Source organism: Silene latifolia, chromosome X, assembly GCF_048544455.1.
Source record: "Silene latifolia isolate original U9 population chromosome X, ASM4854445v1, whole genome shotgun sequence".
Taxonomy (NCBI): domain Eukaryota; kingdom Viridiplantae; phylum Streptophyta; class Magnoliopsida; order Caryophyllales; family Caryophyllaceae; genus Silene; species Silene latifolia.
The window spans coordinates 115,069,196-115,093,067 of NC_133537.1; the positions used below are offsets into that span (position 1 = coordinate 115,069,196).

Sequence of the window (23,872 nt, forward strand, 5' to 3'; positions counted from 1 at the left end):
ATTACCTCCGGATAGTTCGAAAGTTGAGCAATTTTCGGAGTAGTAGATGTTGTTGCTTCCAAGGGAGGTTGTTCTTGTTGCACTTCCAAGTTTAAGCTAGCTACCACCATAGCCAATGAGGCATTCTTTGCTTGAAGACTCTTTTGTCTTGTTGAGAGTGCCTTTGCCTTTGGTGCCTTTGTTGCTCCTTTTGTCCTTGCCATTGATGCTTGAACCAAGAAAAGAGTGAAAATCTTCAATTTTCAAGTGTACCCAAATCGATTTTAAGATGAAAGGTTTTGCCTTTATAAAATCAAAAATCGACTCAAAGGTTGAAGATTTTGTGCTTGGTTTGATTTTTGTTGAAAGAGGAGTGATTAATTTTTGTTAAAAGGATGTTTTGATTTGATTTTGATGAATGTGGTTGAGGAAATCTTGTTTTTGTGATGGAGAGGATGAGGGTTTTGAGTTTTTTGGGGTTTATGGGTAGTGTTTTGAATGAAGGAATGAAGAAATGAATGTGGGAGGGGGTTTATAAAAGACCCGAAATATTTGAAATGCAGGGAGAAGACGGGCGGCTTTCCTTCGGGACGCCCGGATTCTGTCTGTTCTGGGTTGGGAAATCGTCGCCTAAAGACGGGCGTCTTTTAGCAAAGACGCTCGGATTGTTCAACTGCGGGACGGGCGTCTTTCAGTGAAGCCGGGCGGATTCCTTTCCAGGGATTTTCTTGTTTTTCTCAGCCAAAAAGACGGGCGTCTTTTCTTGCAGGACGGGCGTCTTTTTGAGGACGGGCGGATTCTTTTGCAGGACGCCCGGATTTGCTAACAGTCCCAAAATTTCAAAAATTCAGCTCATGAAGGACGGGCGGATTCTGACAAAGACGCCCGGGTTGCCTGAAGACGGGCGGGTTCTCTTGAAAACGCTCGGATTCTGCCCCTTTTACCCGGATTCAGTTCCATCCGTGTACTTGCATATCCCTTGTCATTTTTTCATTCTTCAAAATCTCGTGTTCTTCATTGTGGGGGCACTACTAAGGCATGGATAGCCTAGGCAATTGCTATCCCCACACTAAGCTAAAGCACTACACATGAATTGAAATCATTAGTCCCTCCCTCACTTCTCTCAAAAATGATAATTATCTTGATCAAGGCACAAAAATCCAAAAAAAAATGACAAAAATGTAATTCAAAAATTAAAATGTGAGTTAGGGAGTTAGAAATATTTACAAATGGTGGTTTAGGGAGGACTCCACCAAACTCTCATCCTTAGTGAGATGTCATGGGGGCATGTCCAAGGTGTTGTTGATGTTGCTCAACACCTTGAAGAAGTAATCAAAAGCTCGTTCATTGTCATGATAAAGATCTTCAATAGATCTTTGCCCTTGTTGTCGGTCTTGATCGATAGCATTACCAATATAGGGATTGAAAATCCCTTCAAACTCAACGTCCCAAAGACCACACACTTCATCTACTTGATCACTAAAGATCTCTTGAGTTGATAGAGACAATTCTCCCATTTTCTTTTCTAGGCCAATGGGGCCATCTTCTTCATTGCTTGACTTTGGTGAGCTTTTCAAGCTCTCTTTGTTACAATTCACTTTCTCTTTGAATGGAGCATCTTCAATTCTCTTCTTCCATTGGAGTTCCGACTTCTGCCTATCATCCTTCCGGCTATAATGATCAATCATAAAACATGGTTCATGCAAACGGGGAGCTCCTACGGTCTTGTCAAGATTGAAAGTTATACTCTCATCTCCCACTTCTAGAGTGAGCTCTCCATGTTTCACATCAATCACCGCACCCGCGGTGTGTAAGAAAGGTCTTCCTAGAATGATTGGAATGTTGGAGTCTTCTTCCATATCAACAATGACAAAGTCCACCGGGATGAAAAATTTCCCAATTAAACGGAACATCTTCCCATATCCCTAATGGTGTCTTCGTCGATCTATCGGCCATTTGGAGTGTGATATTGGTGCATTTAAGCTCTCCCATCCCCAACCTTTTACTCACCGAGTACGGCATAACACTCACACTAGCCCCTAGATCACATAAGGCTTTGTTGATCGTGGTGTCGCCAATGGTACACGGTATTGAGAAGCTTCCCGGATCCTTGAGTTTTGGAGGTGAACTCCCTTGAAGTATTGCACTGCTCACCTTAGTGAAGGCGATAGTCTCAAGTTTCTGGATCGACTTCTTCTTTGTGAGGATGTCTTTCATGTATTTCGCATAGGCCGGTACGTGATTGATTAATTCCGTGAAAGGAATTGAGACTTCTAAATTATTCAAAATTTCCATAAATTTTCCAAGTTGGCCATCAAATTTGGGCTTGGCTTGACGACTTGGAAAAGGAAGTCTAATCATAATGGGCTCCTTCTCCTTGACCTTATCTTCATTTTTCTTTGAAATTTCTTCTTTTGATGGTTCTCCATCCCTGGAGTTTTGCATAATTTCTTCCTTGTCACTAGCTTCCACAACTTTATCCTCAACTTGCTTCTTCGGTGCTTCATACCTTGTACCACTTCTCAAGTGAATGGCACTAACCGTTTCATGTCTTAGGGGATTACTTTGAGGTGGTAATTGCCCCTTTTGTCTTTGTGAGCTTGAAGATGCTAGTTGAGTCAATTGAGTTTCCAACATTTTGGTGTGAGCTAGGATGTTGTTGATGGTGGTTTCCTTTGCTTGACTATCCTTTTGCATTTGAGTGAAAAACTCTTGTTGATTCTTTTGCATTTGAAGGACCGCTTTTTGAACATCAAAACCTTGGTCATTTTGTTGATTGTATGGAGATTGATTTTGGTAACCTTGGTTTTGGTTGTAAAAGGGTCTTTGATTTTGGTTTCTCATGGGAGGTGGGGTGTATGTTGTTTGAGGGTTTTGAACATTTTGGCTTTTGTATGAGAGATTTGGATGGAATTTGGTATTTTCATTGTAATAGTTGGAATAAGGGGTACCACTCTTGTATGCTTGAAAAGCATTCACTTGTTCAATTGTTCCCCTACATTCACTTGGGTCATGTCCCAAAGTTCCACAATTCTCACATATCCCACTTGGGATTGATGAAGGTGCCGTCATGGCATTAACATGATGCTTTGGTGATTTTGAGGCTTCTTCAAGTCTAGCCATAGCCTTTTCAAACTTCAAATTGATGGTATCAATGTGAGCACTAAGTTGAGCACCCAATTGAGTAACGGAGTCCACTTCATGCTTTCCTCCTCTAGTAGCCTTGCGAGGTCTACTATATTGTGAGTTATGGACCGCCATTTCCTCAATTTTGTTCCAAGTTTGATTGTCATCAACTTCGGTGAACATTCCATTTGATCCCATGTTGAGAATGTTCCTTGAATCTTCATATAGACCGTTCCAAAATTGTTGTACCAAGAACCACTCGCTAAGTCCATGGTGAGGACATGAGCGACAAATTCCTTTGAACCGCTCCCAAGCTTCATACAAAGATTCTTCATCCCTTTGCTTAAAACCCGTAATTTGAGCTCTTAGCATGTTAGTATTTTCCGGTGGGTAGAACTTTTTGTAGAAAGCTAGAGCCAATTTCTTCCAAGAAACAATTCCGAGAGTGGCCTTATCAAGGCTCTTCAACCATTGTTTCACGGTGCCAATTAGAAAAAAAGGAAATAAGACCCATCGAATTTGGTCTTGAGTTACACCGGTTTGAGAAATCACATCACAATAATCGCAAAAAGCCTCCATATGAGAGTGAGGGTCTTCACTAGGCATCCCCCCAAATTGGCTTCTTTCGACTAATTGAATAAATGCGGATTTGGCAATGAAATTTCCGGTTAGATGTTGTGGTGTGGGAGTACCATTGGGTAGGTTCTCCTCGGTGGGTACGGAATGTGATGAAAACTTAGGCATTGTGGGTTGATTTTGTGTTGGGTTCTCCTCACCTTCTCTTGCAAAAGGGTTGATGAACTCAATAGTTGGTTGAATATCTACAACCTCACCAATACCTCTCAAATTTCTCCTAGCAAGTCTTCTATTGGTTGTCAAAGTTCTTTCAATTTCACGATCAAAGGGTAACAAGTCACCTTGTGACCATCTAGACATGCAAAATATCAAACAACTCGAAAACAATTAGAACAAACCTTGAGGGGTCTTACTTCCTCAAGGCAAAGAAAGACACAACTAACAACAATATAAGAAAATCTAAATCAAGTTAACTCCGTCCCCGGCAACGGCGCCATTTTTGGTCGGAGTGAATCTTTTCGGTAACTTTTCGTTAGGAGCACCTAGACCAAAACACAATTTATAGCTTCACAAACAACTCTACAATTAGTAAAGAGGCAAGTAAAGGTTGGATCCCAAGGGACGGGAATTGAGATGAGATTTCTATTGCAACTAGTGGTGTCTTAGGGGTGTCACAATTTGGGTTGATGTAGAAGGTCACTAAACTAAATAGTAATGAAGGTAAACAAGCAAGATGAATTGAAAAGTGTTGTAAACAATTGATAAAAAGCACTAGGGTATCATGGGGTCATAGGGGATTCATGGGAATTGATCATACAAACATGTTCTCAAATTATAAGCAAGAAATTATTGTTGTGATGGATTGAGTTGGGTTATATCTTACAATCCTAGGAAAGTTTGGGTCCCGGAGCCGAATCGATTAGATTGTACAACACCTAGAAGTCGACTTAGTCTTCCCTACTCAACAACATGCTTGGTCTAATGAGACTCGAGTTGGTTTATGTCTTAAAAGTCTCATTGAAAAGATAGGTGATGGGTAAAAAATGCAAGGATTCATAGGCTCGCATTTCATCAAACATAACATGTGCATGAGTTGAGATCATAACAAGCAAGCAAACAAACCATGAAAGCATATTAATTTAAGCATGAATCATTCCCCATGTTGGTTTCCCCTAATTACCCATTAACCCTAGCTAAGTGACTACTCACTCATTATCATGTTGATCATGCTAGCAAGGTTGTCAATCATACCAACAAAGTGAAACATGATGAATAAATGAAAGTAATTAGCAATAATGAAAAAGGGATTAAGAGAATTATTCCTACTAATGATTCCAATAATAAAGATAAGAATAAAAGAAGTACTTGATGCTTGATTGAGAGGTTGTCAATCTCCCAATAATAACCCAAATAATCTTCAATTACCCAAAATAAAGGATGAACGAAAGAGAGATTAAGGAAATAAAACTTATATTAAAACTTGATTAATTGTCGATTACAAAATTAAAGAGAGATTTGATTGATATTAACTACACTAGAGATTGCTAAGAAGAACATGCTCTTCTAATTAGACTAATGGGGTATTTATAGTGGGGATTAGGTGTAGGAATTAGGGTTAACTAAGGGCTTAAATGACGATTAAGTCCCTACTTAAGGAAACGCTGGTATTTTTGGAAGGATGGGCATCTTTCTTGAAGCTTGAAGAAACGAAGTTGTGCTGTCTTGGAATCCGTGCGTCTTAGGCACGGGACGGCCGGATTCGTGAGTTGCTACCCGGGCGTCTTTGGGAGAAGACGGGCGTCTTCTGGTTGCTGCTGCCCGGGCGTCTTGGAGTGAAGACGCTCGGATTGTGGAGGTGGAGGACGGGCGTCTTCAGGACAATCCGCACGGATTGCTGGACAGTCACATTTCTTCTTCTTTTCTTCCCTTTTCTTCATAAAATCCTTGGGGATTTCCTCGGGGATGCAAGGATCTTTCCTCATCATTGCCCATCTACTAAAGTATGTACAAAGGTCTTCTAATCTTGTCTCTCCTTGATGCTTGGTCATTGAATTTAATCAATTTAGTCTCGTTTTGCCATGAAAATGCAAGGTTTGCACTCCTTTCTTACCAAGGACACAAAACCTCAAAGAAAATGCAAAACAAAGAACTAAAGACAATAAATGACCCAAATATGCACTAAAAAGCATGGGAACAAGGCTAATTCAGGGACTAAATATGCTCTAATTATGGTCACATCAAGTACAAACTGGGCATACGTCTAAGCCCCATGGATACACCATGTCCATCTTGTTTCGCCTGCGATAAAGGCTTGGTGAGCGGATCAGCTAAGTTATCATCCGTCCCAACCTTACAAATCGCTATTTCCTTTCTTTCAATAAAATCTCTAATGATATGAAACTTTCTGAGTACATGTCTAGATTTATTACTAGACTTTGGTTCTCTAGCTTGGAAGATAGATCCATTGTTGTCATAATAGAGAGTGATAGGATCCTTGGCGGTAGGAACTACTCTTAGCCCTTCCATGAATTGCCTTATCCATACAGCTTCCTTGGCAGCTTCTGATGGCGCAACGTACTTAGCCTCCGTGGTAGAATCCGCAATCACAGCTTCTTTGAAGCTTCTCCAGCTGACGTCACCACCATTGAGCATAAATACAAAACAAGCTTGTGATTTCATGTCATCTCTATCTGTTTGAAAGCTCGAGTCTGTGTAACCCTTAACACACAACTCGGAGTCTCCTCCAAACACTAAGATAGAATCCTTAGTCATTCGCAAGTATTTAAGGATATTCTTTACAGCTATCCAGTGACTCTCACCTGGATTCTATTGAAATATACTTGTCATACTTAGAGCATATGAGACATCTGGTCGAGTGCATATCATGGCATACATGATTGATCCAATAGCGGAAGCATAGGGAATCTATTTCATGCGCTCAACATCTTCGGGTTCGAAAGGAGATTGAGACTTGCTCAAAAAGATTCCACTACCCATAGGAATTAAGCCTCTCTTAGACTTATCCATGCTGAAGCGTCGAAGAATATTGTCAATGTAAGATTCTTGACTTAATGCCAATACCCTTTTGGTTCTATCTCTATAGATCCGGATACCAAGTATGCGTTGTGCTTCTCCTAAATCCTTCATTTGGAAATGACTTCCCAAATACTCCTTGACGGAGGACAACATTGGAATGTCATTTCCAATGAGTAGTATGTCATCCACATACAATATTAGGAACGCAACATTGCTCCTACTGAAGTTCATGTATAAACATGGTTCCTCAACACTTCGAGTAAAACCATTTTCTCTTATAACATGATTGAATCGATGATTCCAGCTTCTAGATGCTTGTTTAAGACCATAAATGGATCTCTTAAGCTTGCACACCTTGTTAGGATTTTTGAGATCTATAAAACCTTCAGGTTACATCATGTACACCTCCTCTTCTAAATGCCCATTTAGAAAAGCGGTTTTTACATCCATTTGCCAAATTTCATAGTCGTGAAATGCGGCAATCGCTAACAATATCCGAATGGATCTTAGCATGGCTACAGGTGCAAAGGTTTCATCATAATGAAGACCCTGAACTTGGGTAAAACCCTTTGCAACTAACCTAGCTTTGTATACATCATCATGTCCTTCTATGTCATTCTTTATTTTGAAGATCCATTTACACTGAAGATGTCTCACCCCTTCAGGCAAATCTACCAAGTTCCAAACTTGATTTTCATGCATAGAACTAATTTCGGATTTCATGGCTTCAAGCCATAAAGCTGAATTTGGACTAGAGATTGCAGCTTTGTAGGTGGTCGGTTCGTCACTTTCAAGAAGTAACACATCAAGACTTCCATCCTCTTGGATAAGTCCAACGTATCTATCAGGATGTCTTGAAATTCGACCTGACCTCGTTATTTGTGGATTAACAACAGGATTAGACGACGAAGGAACATCTTCTTGCGTCTCTACTTCGGTTTGTGGTTCTTGAACTTCATCAAGTTCAAAATTTCTCCCACTCTGTCTATTAGAAATAAAATCGTTTTCTAAGAAGACAGCCTCACTAGACACAAACACTTTGTTTTCTTGAGGTTTGTAGAAGTAATATCCTCGGGAGGTAATGGGGTAACCCATAAAGATACATTTTTCGGATCGTGGGGCAAGCTTGTTGTCGGTTTTTGCCTTGACGTAAGCATTACATCCCCAAATATTCATATAGGATATATTAGGAACCCTTCCCTTCCACATTTCATATGGAGTCTTTTCGGTTGCCTTTGTTGGACTATTATTCAAGAATTTGATTGCAGTTTGGATTGCAAATCCCCAAAACGAGTCGGGTAACTCGGTTTGACTCATCATGGATCGAACCATATCTAGTAGGGTTCGATTTCTCCTTTCGGCAACACCATTAAGTTGTGGTGTACCCGGTGGAGTAAGTTGTGACACAATGCCACAATCTTTCAAGTGTGAATCAAATTCATTACTTAGATATTCTCCACTACGATCGGATCGTAGTGCCTTTACCCTTTTGTTCAATTGGTTTTCTACTTCAATTTGAAATTCTTTAAATTTCTCAAAAGCTTCACTTTTATACTTCATTAAGTAGATATACCCATATCTACTTAAATCATCGGTGAAGGTTATGAAGTAGTCATAGTTTCCCCTAGCAGTGATGGTCATTGGTCCACATACATCGGTGTGTATAAGTCCCAATAGTTCACTAGCTCGAGTCCCTTTACCACTAAAAGGGTTATGAGTCATTTTACCTAGGAGACAAGATTCGCATACACCATATGATTGAAAATCGAATGGTTTAATAACATTAGTGGAAACTAATCTTTTAATGCGACTCTTTGATATGACCCAATCGACAATGCCAAATGTACGATTCATTTGGATCACTTGACTTGAGTTTCTTTGATTGTATATTATAGATGTCTTTTCTTGGATTTGGTGTCTCTAGAACATAAATGCCATTAATAGATGAACCTCGGCCTATAACCAAGTCATTTCTAGAAATAGTACAACAATTGTTTTTAATGGCAAAATCAAAACCTTCTATGTCTAACATAGCAATTGAAATGATGTTCTTGGATGGAGTAGGTACATAAAAACAATTATGCAAATACAATTCAAATCCATTCGGTAGAACAAGTACATAAGTACCCTTGGACGCGGCCGCTACCCTAGCTCCATTCCCAAGTCGGAGATCAACATCGCCTTTGCTCAGCCTTTCCACATTTATTAGCCCCTGTAAATGATTACAAAGGTGAGAACCACAGCCAGTATCTAGTACCCATGTTGTGGTGGAAGTGAAATTTACATCAATAACATAAATCTCAGAAGGAATTTTACCAAGTGGAATGACAAGTCCATCCCTTATATTTCCCAAATATATAGGGCAATTTCTCATCCAATGTCCCATGCCATGACAATAATGGCATTCATGATCAACTTTGGCTCCTCTACTAGTCCCACTAGCCCCATCGTTGAATTTTCTCCTTTTTCTTCCCTTCCTCTTGAACCATTTTCCTTTTGTAGCAAGAACTTGCTTGCTAGAACTCCCACTTACTTCGGCATCTCTTTCTTCCAAAGAAAGGGATTTCATAGACTTGGTGACATGGTCTACCCGAGACGCATTCACACAAGGCCTAGTTATAGTGGGAGTTATGGAGGAAGTGATGAAATTGAGCTTTCCATCAGAACCGATCCCAAAATGAAGTTCTCTAGTAGTATTGAGTTGGTGGTTGGAGCAAATTTCGTCAAATAATTTGTGACATGACTCAATGGTAATTGGTGTTGTTGCTTGTGATGGAGCCATTGTGATATAAATCAACTACAAAATGAAGGTAAAGGAAACATTAACATTTGTCATCTAATAAAATTTGCAAACATTTTTAAACAAATTTTAAACATTTATATAGTGACCTCTACCCAACTATTATAAATGATCCCGAGATCCAAATTCATATTAATTCGGGCACGGTGAGCCGATTCATCCCTTATCAATATAACTTGGTAGATTAACTACTGAATCGATTCTACTTCTAGAACTCTCGGTCGATAAAATTACTCTAATATTTATCTTTAGCCCGGAACACATGAGACTACGGTCACGAATACTTCCGTTGAGCTCAATCCAAATTTCGATGTAATAACATCTTACTACCCCACTTCGCCAACGTAACAAGGTTTGTATTACAGTGAAGCCGGCTTAACTCCCTTATGAAATTGGTACTTCATGGGTTCTACTATTTGGTAAGGCTATATCTCAATTATTATTTTAGCGAAAGGTCATGTCAATTTATTATCTATCATGTTTTAAGTGAACTAAAGCGGTGAACTTCGATAATTATAATTGACACGGTCGAGGACTCGATTAAATAAAAATGCATGTTTAGTTATGGCGATTTAGCGATGAATGCAAACATATAAAGAAAAGCAAAGCATATTTATAAAGTCCTAGTATGGCCCTCCTAAAATATTAAATCTAATAAAATATTACAAACTCGGAAATCAACTCCTTTGGTCCCTTGAACTTCAGTCTTGGCACGCATCTTGAGGTAACACCGTCTTCTTGGAAACTCCGGGAAATTACAAATAATAAATAAAATTACATAATTTCCTATTATACATTTGTAATAAAAACAAAAATAAATCTATTAAATTACAAAACGGTAATACGAGATCACAACAATTACAACCGAATCGATATTCCCATGCATTTCGAGTAATATCAATTAAAAACTAAGGTCATACTAAGTAAAATTACATAATTCAAAAATTATATAAAATAAAATTATGACAATCATAAATAAAATGCAGCATTATAATATGTATGAATATGCTTAATTTTATGCCAAATCGCCTTTAAAGAGCTAATATCGTATATTTTATCGGTTTTATGGATTTACGTGATTATAAGCTTGTTAAAATCACAAAATGTCTCATAAATCCATATTTATGTTCAAGTTAATTACCCTAACCATCTTAGGACTCAAAACTTAGTCTTCACTAATACTTTGACAATAATCCAACTTGATTCTTTAATATTGTTCATTATGGACCAAAAAAACAATATTATATTATAAACTCCAAATTAAATTATAAAAATTTCAAATAATTCCAAAAGTTGAAATTTAAACTCATGAACATTCTGGAAAAAATACCATGACACTCATAATATTCAAAACTTAGGTTAAAATTTTCGAAAATATTTTGAGAAAAGCATCGTTACGGTTTATCGGTTTTCACAACCAAGACCATTAAAATATGAGAAATATAATTTTAATTGACTTTTCACTTTTATATCTGAAATGTGGGATAAAATGCAACCTATGATGTTTTTCTATAGTCATGAAATATGTTTTAGCATTATTAGTTTAATTTAAGTCACTATTTATTTAATTTTTACTCAAAAATTCATAAATCATGCATAATAAGTATAAAAGGTCTAGGATTTTTACACACACTGAGTAAAAATGCATGTGATAACATATAAAATTTCCATGACCATATTCGAAATTTAACTCATATTAACCTAATAAATCCTTTAAATTCAATTTAAAATTATAAAATCCATATTTCATGCAAAATAACTTAGTTATTCACGAGATTTAACATGACATCAGTGGATAATATATGTGAAACAATATCCAAAAACCACTGAAAAGTTCGAAGTATTGCTATTTTTCGTCCAAAAATGACATTTTTCTCATAAAAATCACATTTTAATGCCAATAATATATAAAATGAACAATAAAAATCCATAAATCGTCTCATATGACCTAAAATCTATTTAGGACCAGAAATTTTTAACATGCAAAATTATTTCATGATTTATCTTCATAAATCCTAAATAACAAGTTTTATTTGTTAATAAATTAACTCGGAAAAACTAACCCGATTTTGCAATCAACAACCGTGTTGATCTGATACCACTTGTAGGAAATCATATTTTACATATCACATATTTTACTTAAAAAATTTAGTCATAAAAACTTAAGGATCTTATGCATGCAATATAAAAACAAGAGTGAAGAAAATCGGTCCCTTACATATGTATTTTCGGCTATTAGGGCACTAGTAAGGTCTCCTACCTTATTTAGTTCTTGAGCTTTCCAAATGGATGAACAAGATTCAATTTAGAATCTCTCCTCAAGGATTGTACCAAGAAAACCTCCTTAATACAAATATTAATTTGATTACTAGAATTAATATTTGTGCCCTTAAAATTACTAATATTTTGTATATACTACTTCTAGTATAGATAGAATAATATTAGAGGATTTATGTGAGTTCTTATAATTTTTGTTCAACAACAAAAGTAGTGAGATAAGTCAATACACAAGTAGTGAATTATGTGAATGAATTAGAGTAAAAATAAGAAGAGAAAAACTCTCTCTTTTCCTCTAGGGTGGTCGGGTGGTTAGAGGGGGAAGAGTGTCCAATAGCTTTTTAATTTGCTCTTCACAAGAACAATAGGTATGCAACTCTATTAGTAGGTAATTATCATGTTACCCACTAATTAAACTAATTTAGGCACAAATAATCCATCCTCTTCCATTTACACGGTTTACATATGTAAAATGTATCCATTTTAACTTTGTCAATTTGTTGAATTGTATTGTGTGACAAATTAGACATGTTACTAGATATGTCATTTAAATAATGCATTTTTAACAAATTAAAAATCATTATATAAACAAAATAAGTCACATACAAAAATGGGTTATTTCATAACAATAATCCATCATATTGGCGGTCTGCAATAATCACTCCAACCTATCAATAATCCCAATTAAATCCAACCTAAGTATCATATCTTCTAATAACGAACCAACTGACCTTTTTTGAAGTTTATGTTGGAATACTTGATAGTTTTTGGACAACCTATCTGGTATATGTGAAGTTTATGTGTAATATTTTCAAGTGATGAATCAAGAACTTGGTTTATTTGATTCACATAAACATTATAAAATATCAGCCGGTTCGTTATTATAAACTATGGTGTTTAGGTTGGATTTAATTGAGATTATTTATAGGATGGAACGATTATTACAGACTACCAATAGAATGGATTATTGTTATGAAATAACCCTACAAAAATTAACTAGTAATTCACAATTACCATAACTTAAAATGGGTCATTTGATTATAAATCACAACTACTTGTATTTATAATAACCAATTCATTCTTATTTTAATTGTTTCATAAACAATAAATAAACATTAAGTAATAAAACAATTTAATTACTTAACACGAATCTTATTTAATCAAATTACAATAAGATACGTACTATCACTCACAAAATTATTTGTTCAATTTTAAGGAATTAATTAACTTGTACCATCATACAGTTAATCAATTTATCAATTAAGAATGTTTCCCTAGAGGTATGACCTTAAGGGATCAACTGATCACCACCGTCGCACGACAGTAATGTCAAACTCTAGTCAGCCAATCATTACCGATTAATGTGGATCAGTTGACAATAAAATGTTGCATTCCCTTATGTATTCTTAATATGAGATTTAAACATGTGATCGCATTATTGTCGAGGACACATACTCCAACATATCCGTGGCACCGGTGGTTGTGGGTACATCTTGGGGGCGTCCTGGTACTGGCGTGGTGATGGTATAATCGTGTCTCATTCATATTATTGGCATATTGCATATTTACCTATCATGTTGTCTCGTAAGTTTAATTATTGAAACTAACGTGTTGTGTGTCTATGTAATTGTCACCTATTTCTTGGGTGCCCTATGTCGATCCATATGATATTTCCAATCATATGGGGAGCAGATTAAGTACAGGTTGTTTTGATGTCACGTGGGAGACGGGAAGAGCCTTGGACTTGGAGTCGAGTACATGGATAGTTGTTAGATGACATAAATGGTAGTCCAGTTTTATAGTTCACATTTATTCATTTATGGTTATGTAATTCACTAAATACTTTATTTATATTTAATTGTTTCTTAATTGCAACTCCGATTTTACCGCCTTGGGAAACCGAGATGGTAACATCCTTCCATTACCTTGGTCGGGTAAGAGAGGGGTGTTACAAAGTGGTATCAGAGCGCCGATTTTGGAACCTAAACCAATGAACCAAAATGAACCTAGGTGTGTCTAATAAAATGAACCCGACATTAGTACAATATGAGATCGATTTTGGGTGAGTAGATGCCCTCATATGAAAACTAGTGCCTATTATCTCAGTTGGTCCTTACGTGGGTAGTTATGAGTATGGATAACGCTATGTGAATCGTGTTATGGTTGCAGGTATGTTATGGTAAAGGATGCATTCTTATAGTGTACGTTTTATATGACATGGGATGTGATAACTTGTGGAAGTCGGGTGAAAGAACTATGTGTACAACACGTTTCGGGAAGGATTGTTTTGTGTGTGTATGCATGAGGGACATTAGTCCTGAATCTTGGCATGTAGATATCGTATGCGTGTTTGAACTTGTTATTGCTATCGTTAAAGCATGAATGATAATGATTATTGGTAGAGTAGTTATGAGTATGAAGGTAATGTGTCAAAGACGGTGAGTATGATGCCGTACGATGCTAACTTGGGATGGGTCTCGGTGGACTCCCGAATCCTTCTTTGTGTTGTAGGGAAACCATAGTTCAATTTAATCGAGAATTGAAAGCCGTAGAGGATTACTCGAGTGAGTACAGGGCCACACTCGGCCGAGTAAGGTAGTACCCGACCGAGTGTACCAGTCACTCGACCGAGTGGGCAAATTCCAGAAACTGGTAAACTTATGGAAAATGGTCATTCGATCGAGTAACCATGTCACTCGATCGAGTAGAGCTGCACTCGACCGAGTGAGTCTGACGGCTGAGAAACTCGTGTAAAATTTATTTTTTCTTTACCTTATCATCTTCATTTCTACCTCAAACCTTATAACAGCAACATCAAAATTTATCTAAAAATAATTCCAAAGCTCCATTTTTGTGATTTGTTATTTGGATTTCACTTTGCTACTCCACTTTTCTTCATCCTTCTTCTCTAATTGACCATGTAAGTGTGTTCATCTTCTCCATTTTTTCCCCCAAATTGATTTTGTTAGTTCTACACATATTTGTTCAAGTTTTACCAATTAATTGCATGATTTTGTTTAATTCATGGTAGTAATGAACTTTTTACATCATTGATGTGGTCAAAAATCAAAAATTTTATGTTGAAATCTTACTCACCATTGACGAACTCGAAAATTTGGTATTCTTGAGTCAATAATGGGATTATATGCTTGTTGTTGAGTTTAATTGAACAACAAAGGCCTAACCATTGTTGTTATTGTTGGATCTTGTTTATATGTAAAAATTGCGTCTTAAAACTTCGTCTTAAAATTTCGAAATATAGAATGTTCATGCCCAAATTTTGATTTTTCATGGGTAAAACTTGATTACTTTTCTTTATAAGACTACTATCCTCGTTAGTGATATGATACCTTGTCATAAAAACAAATTTTCATCTTCTTATGTGACCCAAAGGTTTTGAACCATATGGATGTGTGGACAAATTTTAAATTTCTACAGTTTAAATAAGGTTTAACTAGGTTATTAAGCTACAAACTTATGGGTATTGTTATAAAACGGTTTAAATCAAATTCGTTCTTAAACAAAATTTTTATGATAAGCAAGCCCAAGGTTTGATTTTGATCAACTTAACACGGGTTACTTGTCCCATATAGTGTTAATCTTTCACTACAATGCCTTGTGAAACCGTATATTGAGAATAATTTTCCATCTTAAGGCACTCAAAAGTTTCAAAATTTGGGTAACTAGGGTACCTGGAATATATTCCCATGCTTACACTACAAGAATATCTGCTAAAGGCGACTATATTCATAGTCGCCAATTTGGCGCCAGAAAAAAAAGCGGGCGACCGAAAACAATCGCCAATTTGGTGACTAGGGAATCTTATCCCAATATCCGTATGAAATCCAAGGGCGGCGGCAAAATATCCAATTTGGCGACGGAAAACAGTCTCCAAATTGGCGACGGATAACGGTCGCCAATTCACTGATTATAGACTTGGTTTCATCTCCCTCCCTTCACTCGTCATTTGTATTAAAAAAAAACGCCAGACTCCTTCACACCCGTCGAAACCACCACCCACCACCGGAGAGGCAAACCGTCCACCGCAGGCGCCACTTCACCATCCAACACTGGAGTTTCACTCACTCTTCTACTTTTTTTCTAAAGGTTTGTTTTTGACTCAATTTGATTTAATTAGTTAAATCCTTATTTTATTTTTTTTATTTGTAATTAGATTGTTATGATGGTTTTAATAACATTTGTGATACCTATTAAGTATGTAGTTGTAATTTAATTAGCATTTTTGTAAATTAATTGTAGTTAGGGTTAGAAATTGGGAGTTTTGTTAAATTGCTAATGTCATGTGATTAGGGGATGTAATTGACAATGTGCAGGTTATCTTGATAATATTAGTATTATTGAAGGTAGTAACTTAGTTTTAGTAATATTGAAGGTAGTATAGTGTTAGTATTGTGTTAGTATTGTTGAAGGTAGTATAGTGTTGGTATTGTTGAAGGTAGTAAGTTATTGTTAATGTTAGTGTAGTTTTAGCAATGTTATTGATTATGATCTTGGAATAGAGTTTAGTTAGTTGTTGATTAGAATAATGTTAGTATTGTCAATATTTTTCATACTTTAACTATAACACAAATTTGCCTTGATTCGTATGGATTATGATATGTTTTAATCATCTAATTGACGAAATTGAGTTAGAATGAGCATGACTAATAAATTGCAGTTTTCAAAATTTTATTTACATTTTTGACAACTTGTTTAATATTGACCTAGTATCCGTTCAAGAATTACTCATTAGGAGCAATTCTTGAATAGTCCCCATTTTGGGACTGTCTTTGCAAGTTTCAAGTCCTTTAATGTTCTCTGAATACATATGTGGAATATAAATTTATTCCACATTGTGTATTTTGAGAACTAAGGGGAATTGCTGACGAATTTTTCTCCTCATTAATAAATCACAAATGTGTGTTTGCTAGTGACTTGAAACATACATTGATAGGTTTAGGTTGGAGTGATAAGGACCCAATTGAAGTCTTAAAGTTAGTATAATATGGAGGATGAGATAACTATTGTTGAAGTACGATAATGTGATAAGTTGGTACAATTTTAAAGTTAGAACTTTTCGTTGAAATATTATTGAAAATGGTTAGTTTGTTGGTTTATATATTGTCTAGATTAAAATGAAGAGATATGAACGTACCTGGATGTACGAAGAAAGAGTAGATAAGAAGAAACGTCCTATCGCTAGATTTGTAAAGGGAGTTCGTGGATTTATTGAATTTGCTAGATGTCAAGATTCATATGATTTGGAACAACATAAACTTAGGTGTCCTTGTACTAAATACAAAAACTTAAAATATTTACTTGACATTGAAGTAGAAGTGCATCTTATTACAAATGGTTTTTTTTTCCAAACTATTACAATTGGATCTCTCATGGAGAAAAATATTCTCCCGATCCCAAACAGCCTCAAATCCAACAAAATGATAACCCATATAGAGATATGGTACTTGATGCCTTTGATTCTAATGCTTTCATTAATAATGACCGTGTACCAATGATTGAGGAAGAACCACCAAACCTAAAAGCAAAAGCCTTTTTTGACATGCTAAGTGCTTCCGAAAAAAACTTATATGAGGGGAGCAGAATAACATTGTTACAAGTTGCATCCATGATAGTTACTTTAAAATGTGAGTTTAATATGTCGTTTAAAGCCGTTTATAGTATTGCTACATTGGTTGAGGATGTTATACCCGATAATAACGTTATGACTCGAAATTTCTACAATACCAAGAAAGTGGTTAAAGGTCTTCAGCTTCCACATGAAAACATTGATGCATCATCTCCTAAAGGATGTATGCTTTTTTGGAAAGATGATGCTTTGCTTGACAAATGTAAGAAATGTCAAAGGGATAGATATGAGACAAGTGAGGGAAATATTGTTTTGAAGGGGAAGAAGGATAATAAGAGGAGTGGAAAGAGATACAAACCAATATCATTAAACTCATTAATTTATTTTCCCCTAGCTCCAAGACTTCAAAGAATGTATGCCATGAAAAATATTGCCAGCCAAATGAGATGGCACAAAGAAAACCCCCGTACACCAGGAAAGATGTGTCATCCGAGTGACAGAGAGGAGTGGAAGCATTTCGATAGGTTATATCCTGATTTTGCCGAGGAATCTCGCAATGTGAGACTTCGCTTGTGTACGGATGGGTTTGAGCCTTTTGGTTAGTTTGGTAGATCTTACTCGTGCTGGCCCGTAATAATCACGCCGTACAACTTACCTCCTTGGCTTTGTTTGAAAAGACAATTTATTTCCCTCTCAATACTTATTCCCGGTCCTGATAACCCAAAAAAACCATCTGGAAGTTTATTTACAACCATTGGTGGAAGACTGAAGCATTTATGGGAAGTTGGTGTGGAAACATTTGATGTGTCCAACAAGCAAATTTTCCAACTAAGAACTTCACTGTTATGGACTATAAATGATTTTCCCATATACGGTATGCTATCAGGATGGGCAACCGTGGGGCAAAAGGCGTGCCCTTATTGCATGGATAAGAGCAAATCATTTTATCTTCCTAATTCCAAAAAGATTAGTTGGTTTGATTGCCATAGATGCTTATTACCGGATGGACATCTCCATAGAAGGAACAAGAAAGCTTTCTTAAAAGATAAGGAGGTGCGTGACGATGCTCCGGATCGACTCCCAGGGGATGAGGTATGGGAGGTTGTACGTGATTTGCCATCCACTATCGATGGGACTAAAGAAGAGTTTAAAGAGTTGAAAAAGAAAAAGAATGGTTTGTTTAAAAGAAGTATTTTTTAGGAGCTTCCCTACTGGAAAACAATGTTGATCCGACACAATTTGGATGTGATGCACATAGAGAAGAACTTCTTTGAGCTACTTATTCATACGATTATGGATGTAAAAGGAAAAACACGTGATAATATTAATTCAAGAATAGAATTGAAGAAATTTTGTGATCGTCCTAAACTTCCCATTCGTAAGGATGGGGCTAAACCAAAAGCCATATTTGCTCTTGACAAACCTCAAAGAAAGGTATTGTGCGATTGGATAGGAAACTTAAAGTTTCCCGATAGATATGCCTCCGATTTGGGCCCTTGTGTTGATATGAAGGACTTGAAGTTGAAAGGGTTGAGAAGTCATGATTGTCATGTTTTCATGGAGTGCTTATTACCCGTGGCTATGAAAAATTTACTCCCGACTACCGTTTGGAATGCAGTTATAGAAATAAGTCAATTTTTAGAGATTTATGTTCCTCCATGATATCGATTGACGACATGATTCGTCTAGAAGACCAAATACCAGAAATTTTGTGTAAACTTGAGATGATATTTTCGCCTTCTTTTTTCAATTCAATGGAGCATCTACCTGTCCATTTGTTCATATGAAGCTAAAGTTGGTGGACCCGTCCAATATAGATGGATGTATCCTTTCGAAAGGTTTCTTAATCATGTTAAGAAAAAAAATTGGTAATAAAGCTCGTGTGGAGGGTTCTATATGCAATGCCTACCTAACGGAAGAGATTGCCAATTTTTTTTCTCTTTACTTTGAAAAACACATCGATACCAAAGCAAACAACTTGAATATTGGTGAAACGGATGAACTAGACACAAGTATACCCAAGTGTTTCCAAATGCAAGATGATGAAGGATGTTCGTCAGCTGAGGGAACAAGATTTCTGGATGACAAGGAGTATAACCGTGCTCACCTTTATGTGCTATCTAATTGTGAGGTTTTGGAGCCATATGAAGCGCAATTTCTGACATATTTCATTAAAGAACACCCTAATGTGAACAGAGACGATGTTTGGAGTAAACATGAGGATCAATTTCCAGCCTGGTTTCGGAAGCATGTATTTGAGCTAAATATCCAAGATGATGTGATATAAAGCTTGGCTTTGGATTCTTCTCGTAAGGTTGTTACGTGGAATCGATATTCAGTTAATGGGTTTAAGTTTCAAACATTCGACTACGGGAAAAGTAAGGCTAGATGCAACTATGGCGTTACTATTTATTCTCTTGATGCCAATGAATATTACAGTATATTAGAGGATATCTTTGAGTTGTGCTATAATGGGCGTGATCGAGGTTATAAAACTGTCTTATTCAAGTGTCAATGGAGGGATAATTCCGTAGCTGGAACGAGAGTACATGATCGTTACAAACTCGTGGAAGTGAATTATACTCGAACCTACTCTAAATATGACCCATTTATACTTGCAAAACAAGCTCATCAAGTTTATTTTGCATCTTTTCCGAGAACAAGTAATGATAGACAACAAAAGCAATGGTGGGCGGTCTTTAAAACAAAGGCACGATCAGAAGTTGATACACCATTTTTCCAAGAAGAAGTTGTATCAGAAGCAATTTTATCCCCGGTTGATCATGAAATTATTTACGCAAATGAGATAGAAGCGGAGGAGGAGTTAGAAGAGGATGAAGAAGAAGAGAATGATGAGGAGGGGGTGAGATAGAAGAGGAGGAAGAAGAAGAGGATGATGAGGAGGGGGAGGAGGAAGAAGAACATGATGATGAGGCTGATGATAATGTTGATGATGATGATGATGATGATGATGATGATGATGATGATGATGAGTAAGAGGAGGTATTGAAAATTTACATATCAAAATTTGCAAACAATTATTAGTATTTTATCTTCTTCTTTTATATATGTTTAGGTTCTATTTTTTTTCATTTTATAACAATTTTTCTGCAATTGTATTTCACATGGCTCGTGGAGGAGGTAGGCAGTGAGGCGGCTCCAGTGGGGGTAGTAGCTCTGTGAGAGAGCAGGAGGAGGACGTTGACCGTTCTTTGGAAGAGTTGAGTGAGGAGGAGGGGGAGGAGGAGGAGGAGGAGGAGGAGGAGGAGATCACTATACCCCGCCATACAGACGGCAGGATGATCCTTGATCCGACGGGCCTTTGGTAAGTTTTTATTCACCCTAATTTGTAGTTTTTTATTTAGTAATAAATGACTTTTTTTACTTAGTAATAAATGACTTTTTTTACTTAGTAATAAATGACTTTTTTTAGTAATAAATGATTTTTTTTCATATAATTATGTTTTTAACATGTTTGATTTCAGGTGTAAGAGTCAAACGGTCGTTCATGGCGTGACTTCTAGCACTCAATAGAACATGACGCATGGCATCACTTGTTGGACTAAAGCTAGTGATGAAGATAAGGAAATGTGGTTCAACAACTTCCGGGTATGTACTTTCTATATATATTAGATATAATTTTATTTTTTCTAATTTTCTAATTATTGATTTGTTTCTCATGAGTTTTTTTTTTTTTTGTAGCGTCTATTCTATTGGCCAACTGTCCTTGAGCGCCTAATTTGGCAAAAGAATAATGACATTGGCAAGAAGAGGCTAAGGGACAACATGTATAAGGTGTCTAGGAGGAAGAAGGCACCAACTTTCATGAAAGGTATTTAGTTCCTTTTAATAGTCGTATTTAGTTAAAATTCTTTACATATTTTGAATCTATATTAATTGTTGATATTTTCATTGATTATAGGTACGTCATATGAGGAATTAACCAAGTATCGGAACAATCCTGAGTTCAAGGAAGCGTTAGCCCGGGCAAAGATCAACAAGAGAGGAGGAGAAAAGGACGCGGAAGTTGAGCCTACTCATTATGGAGGGTCTCAATGTTTCCACGATCGAGTGTTGTCAAGTGTAAGTTCTTAGTCTTAGCTTTTAATTTAATAGTCTTGTAATTTAGTCTTAGTTATTATATTTAATTCTTAGTCTTAGCTAGCCTCTTATGAATTAACTTGATGAATTGTCTTGTTTAATTGTTTTAGTAACATCTCCTGGATTTTTTTTTTCCAGGAAGGCCAAGAAGAATAAGGACAAGATGCCCTCGGTTGTAGATCTCTTTGTTGAGACCTACGCCAAGAAGACAAGCAAAGGCAAGTTGATCTTCACGAAGGCAAAAGATCAAGAATTATATGTAAGTGTAAAAAATTTAATTTCTTAATGTATTAATTATATGTTTTATCAATTTTTAGACAAGTAACCTCTAACCATTAACGTTTTATCAATTTTGTAGAATCGATTTCTTGTCCGAAAGAAGAACAACCCCGACATTGCCGACAATGAGATATGGTTTGATCTTGTTAAGGGGTTCCAAAGAGGATATGTGTACGGAATCGGAACGGCAAAAGAGCTTTACTACGATCCTCCAACAAGAAGAGGGCCCTACTCCCAACAACAAACTTATGCCCCGGGTATCATAAGTCAGCTCCAATCTCAACTAGCCGCCAAAGATAAGCGGGACGCCGAGTGAGATGAAGAAATAAGGAGGATGAAGGAGGAAATGGAAAGAATGAACTCCTATTTTGCCAATTGCAACAGTGTGTGGCACCCGCAAGAAAGGTATCCTAGAGATCCTAATTATAGAAGTGGTAGAGGAGCGGGAGCAAGTTTCCCAGTTATGTAGTTAGCTTATTAGAGAAAACATTATTGCCGGATGATGTTAATTACTTAGACAAGCACCAAAACTCGTACTTGTGTATGAAACTTGATTTTATGTATAAAAGCTTGACGTGTTTGGCTTTCCTTGTGTTGTATGCTGGTGTTGTTGGTTTTCTTTGCAGGTTTTTACGTATTTGACTAGGTCAAAAATGAATTTTCTACAAAAAAAACATGTAAAATTGGCGACTGAAAATGTACAATTGGCGACCGTTTTCAGTCGCCAACCTCCTGATATGAAATTGGACATGGCGACAGATTGGCGACTGAAAAAGGTCACCAATTTGGCGACTGAAAACGGTCGCCAATTCCTCAGTTAGAAAAGTCACATGGCGACTAAAAACAGTCGCCAATTTGGCGACTGAAGTGGAAAACCAGTCGCCAATTTGGCGACTGTTTTCAGTCGCCCGCTTAAAAAAAAACAGTCGCCAATTTTGGCGACTATGACCCGTCGCCAAAAGCGACTAGAACTTGCTACCAAGTGCGGGCGACTGTTCTCAGTCGCTAAATTTATAAGGGCGAGTGCAATTAGTCGCCTTCTTTAGTTGCCCTTGTCGCGTTTTCTTGTAGTGTTAGTCACTATTTGGATTGTCTTTTGACCCTCTCATTTCGCTAGTGATACCTGTCGTTTAGTACCAAAAATAAATACCTAAAACAACTAACAGAAGCTAGTGGAAGTAGGGTCGATCTCGACAGAGGGCCGGTCACTATCTACTCGTTATTCGGTCTATCTAAGGTCACAAGATGGGGGGTTTGAGTTGAATAAACTAAACTAATAAAAACAAGGGTAAAGAGAAAATAAAGAAGGAGATGCCAGGATGTCGGGTTATCACGATAGATGCACAAGTTAGCTAAAGGTAGGTCAGCCGATCTAATGTGAGAAGGGTAAAGGAAGGGTCCTTCCGATCCGCTATCCGCCCTAAATACAACTAGCTTAGCTTCCGCCCTCACTAGTGTAGTCTATTGTTCATAATAGGTCTATTCATTCCAATCTTCCGATCTAGGACTGAACTTAACCAAATTAACTAATTCAGTTGCATGCATTCAACCAAACGATTATATTTGTATTGTTAATGAAACAATTCTCACATTAAATTTCCTAAACCAACTATCGCTATACTACCATGATTCCCCTAATCCTAGCATTAGAGAATTAGCTAAGCATAATAGTTATTAGAACCATAGAGAGAGATAGAGAAATGGTAAACATAATATAAAGATCAAAGGAAGTGAAATAATACTTAGAATAAAGGGAAAGAGAGATTACAAAAGTTCAGATCTGGAAGGAAAAGGAAAGTAACATTCAATAGTATCCGGTTGTAAAAAAAAAAAAGAGAGAAAAAAGAATTTTTAAACCTAATCACGTCTCACCTATTTATAGGAGAGATATTTATTAAACCTAAGACACGATATTAAGATAAAAATCCCGCGTCCATAGAAAAGCAATCGATCGAACACTTTCATATCACTCGATAGAACAAATCCAAGCTAAAACCTCTCGATCGGGGACATTATACACTTGATCGAACACTATCAAAAAGGGACAATTCGATCAAGGACATTAGGCACTCGATCGAACAAGATAGTACTCGATCGAGTACTTTCCAGCG

The 23,872-nt window shown here is 36.7% G+C and overlaps 1 non-coding gene across 1 annotated transcript; it reads left to right on the forward strand.

Moving 5' to 3' along the window:
• Nucleotides 1-3,370: 3,370 nt before the first annotated feature.
• Nucleotides 3,371-3,477, forward strand: LOC141624059 (small nucleolar RNA R71). Its single transcript, XR_012533871.1, has one exon. It is a non-coding gene; the product is annotated as a small nucleolar RNA R71 (small nucleolar RNA).
• The last annotated feature ends 20,395 nt before the right edge of the window (nucleotides 3,478-23,872 follow it).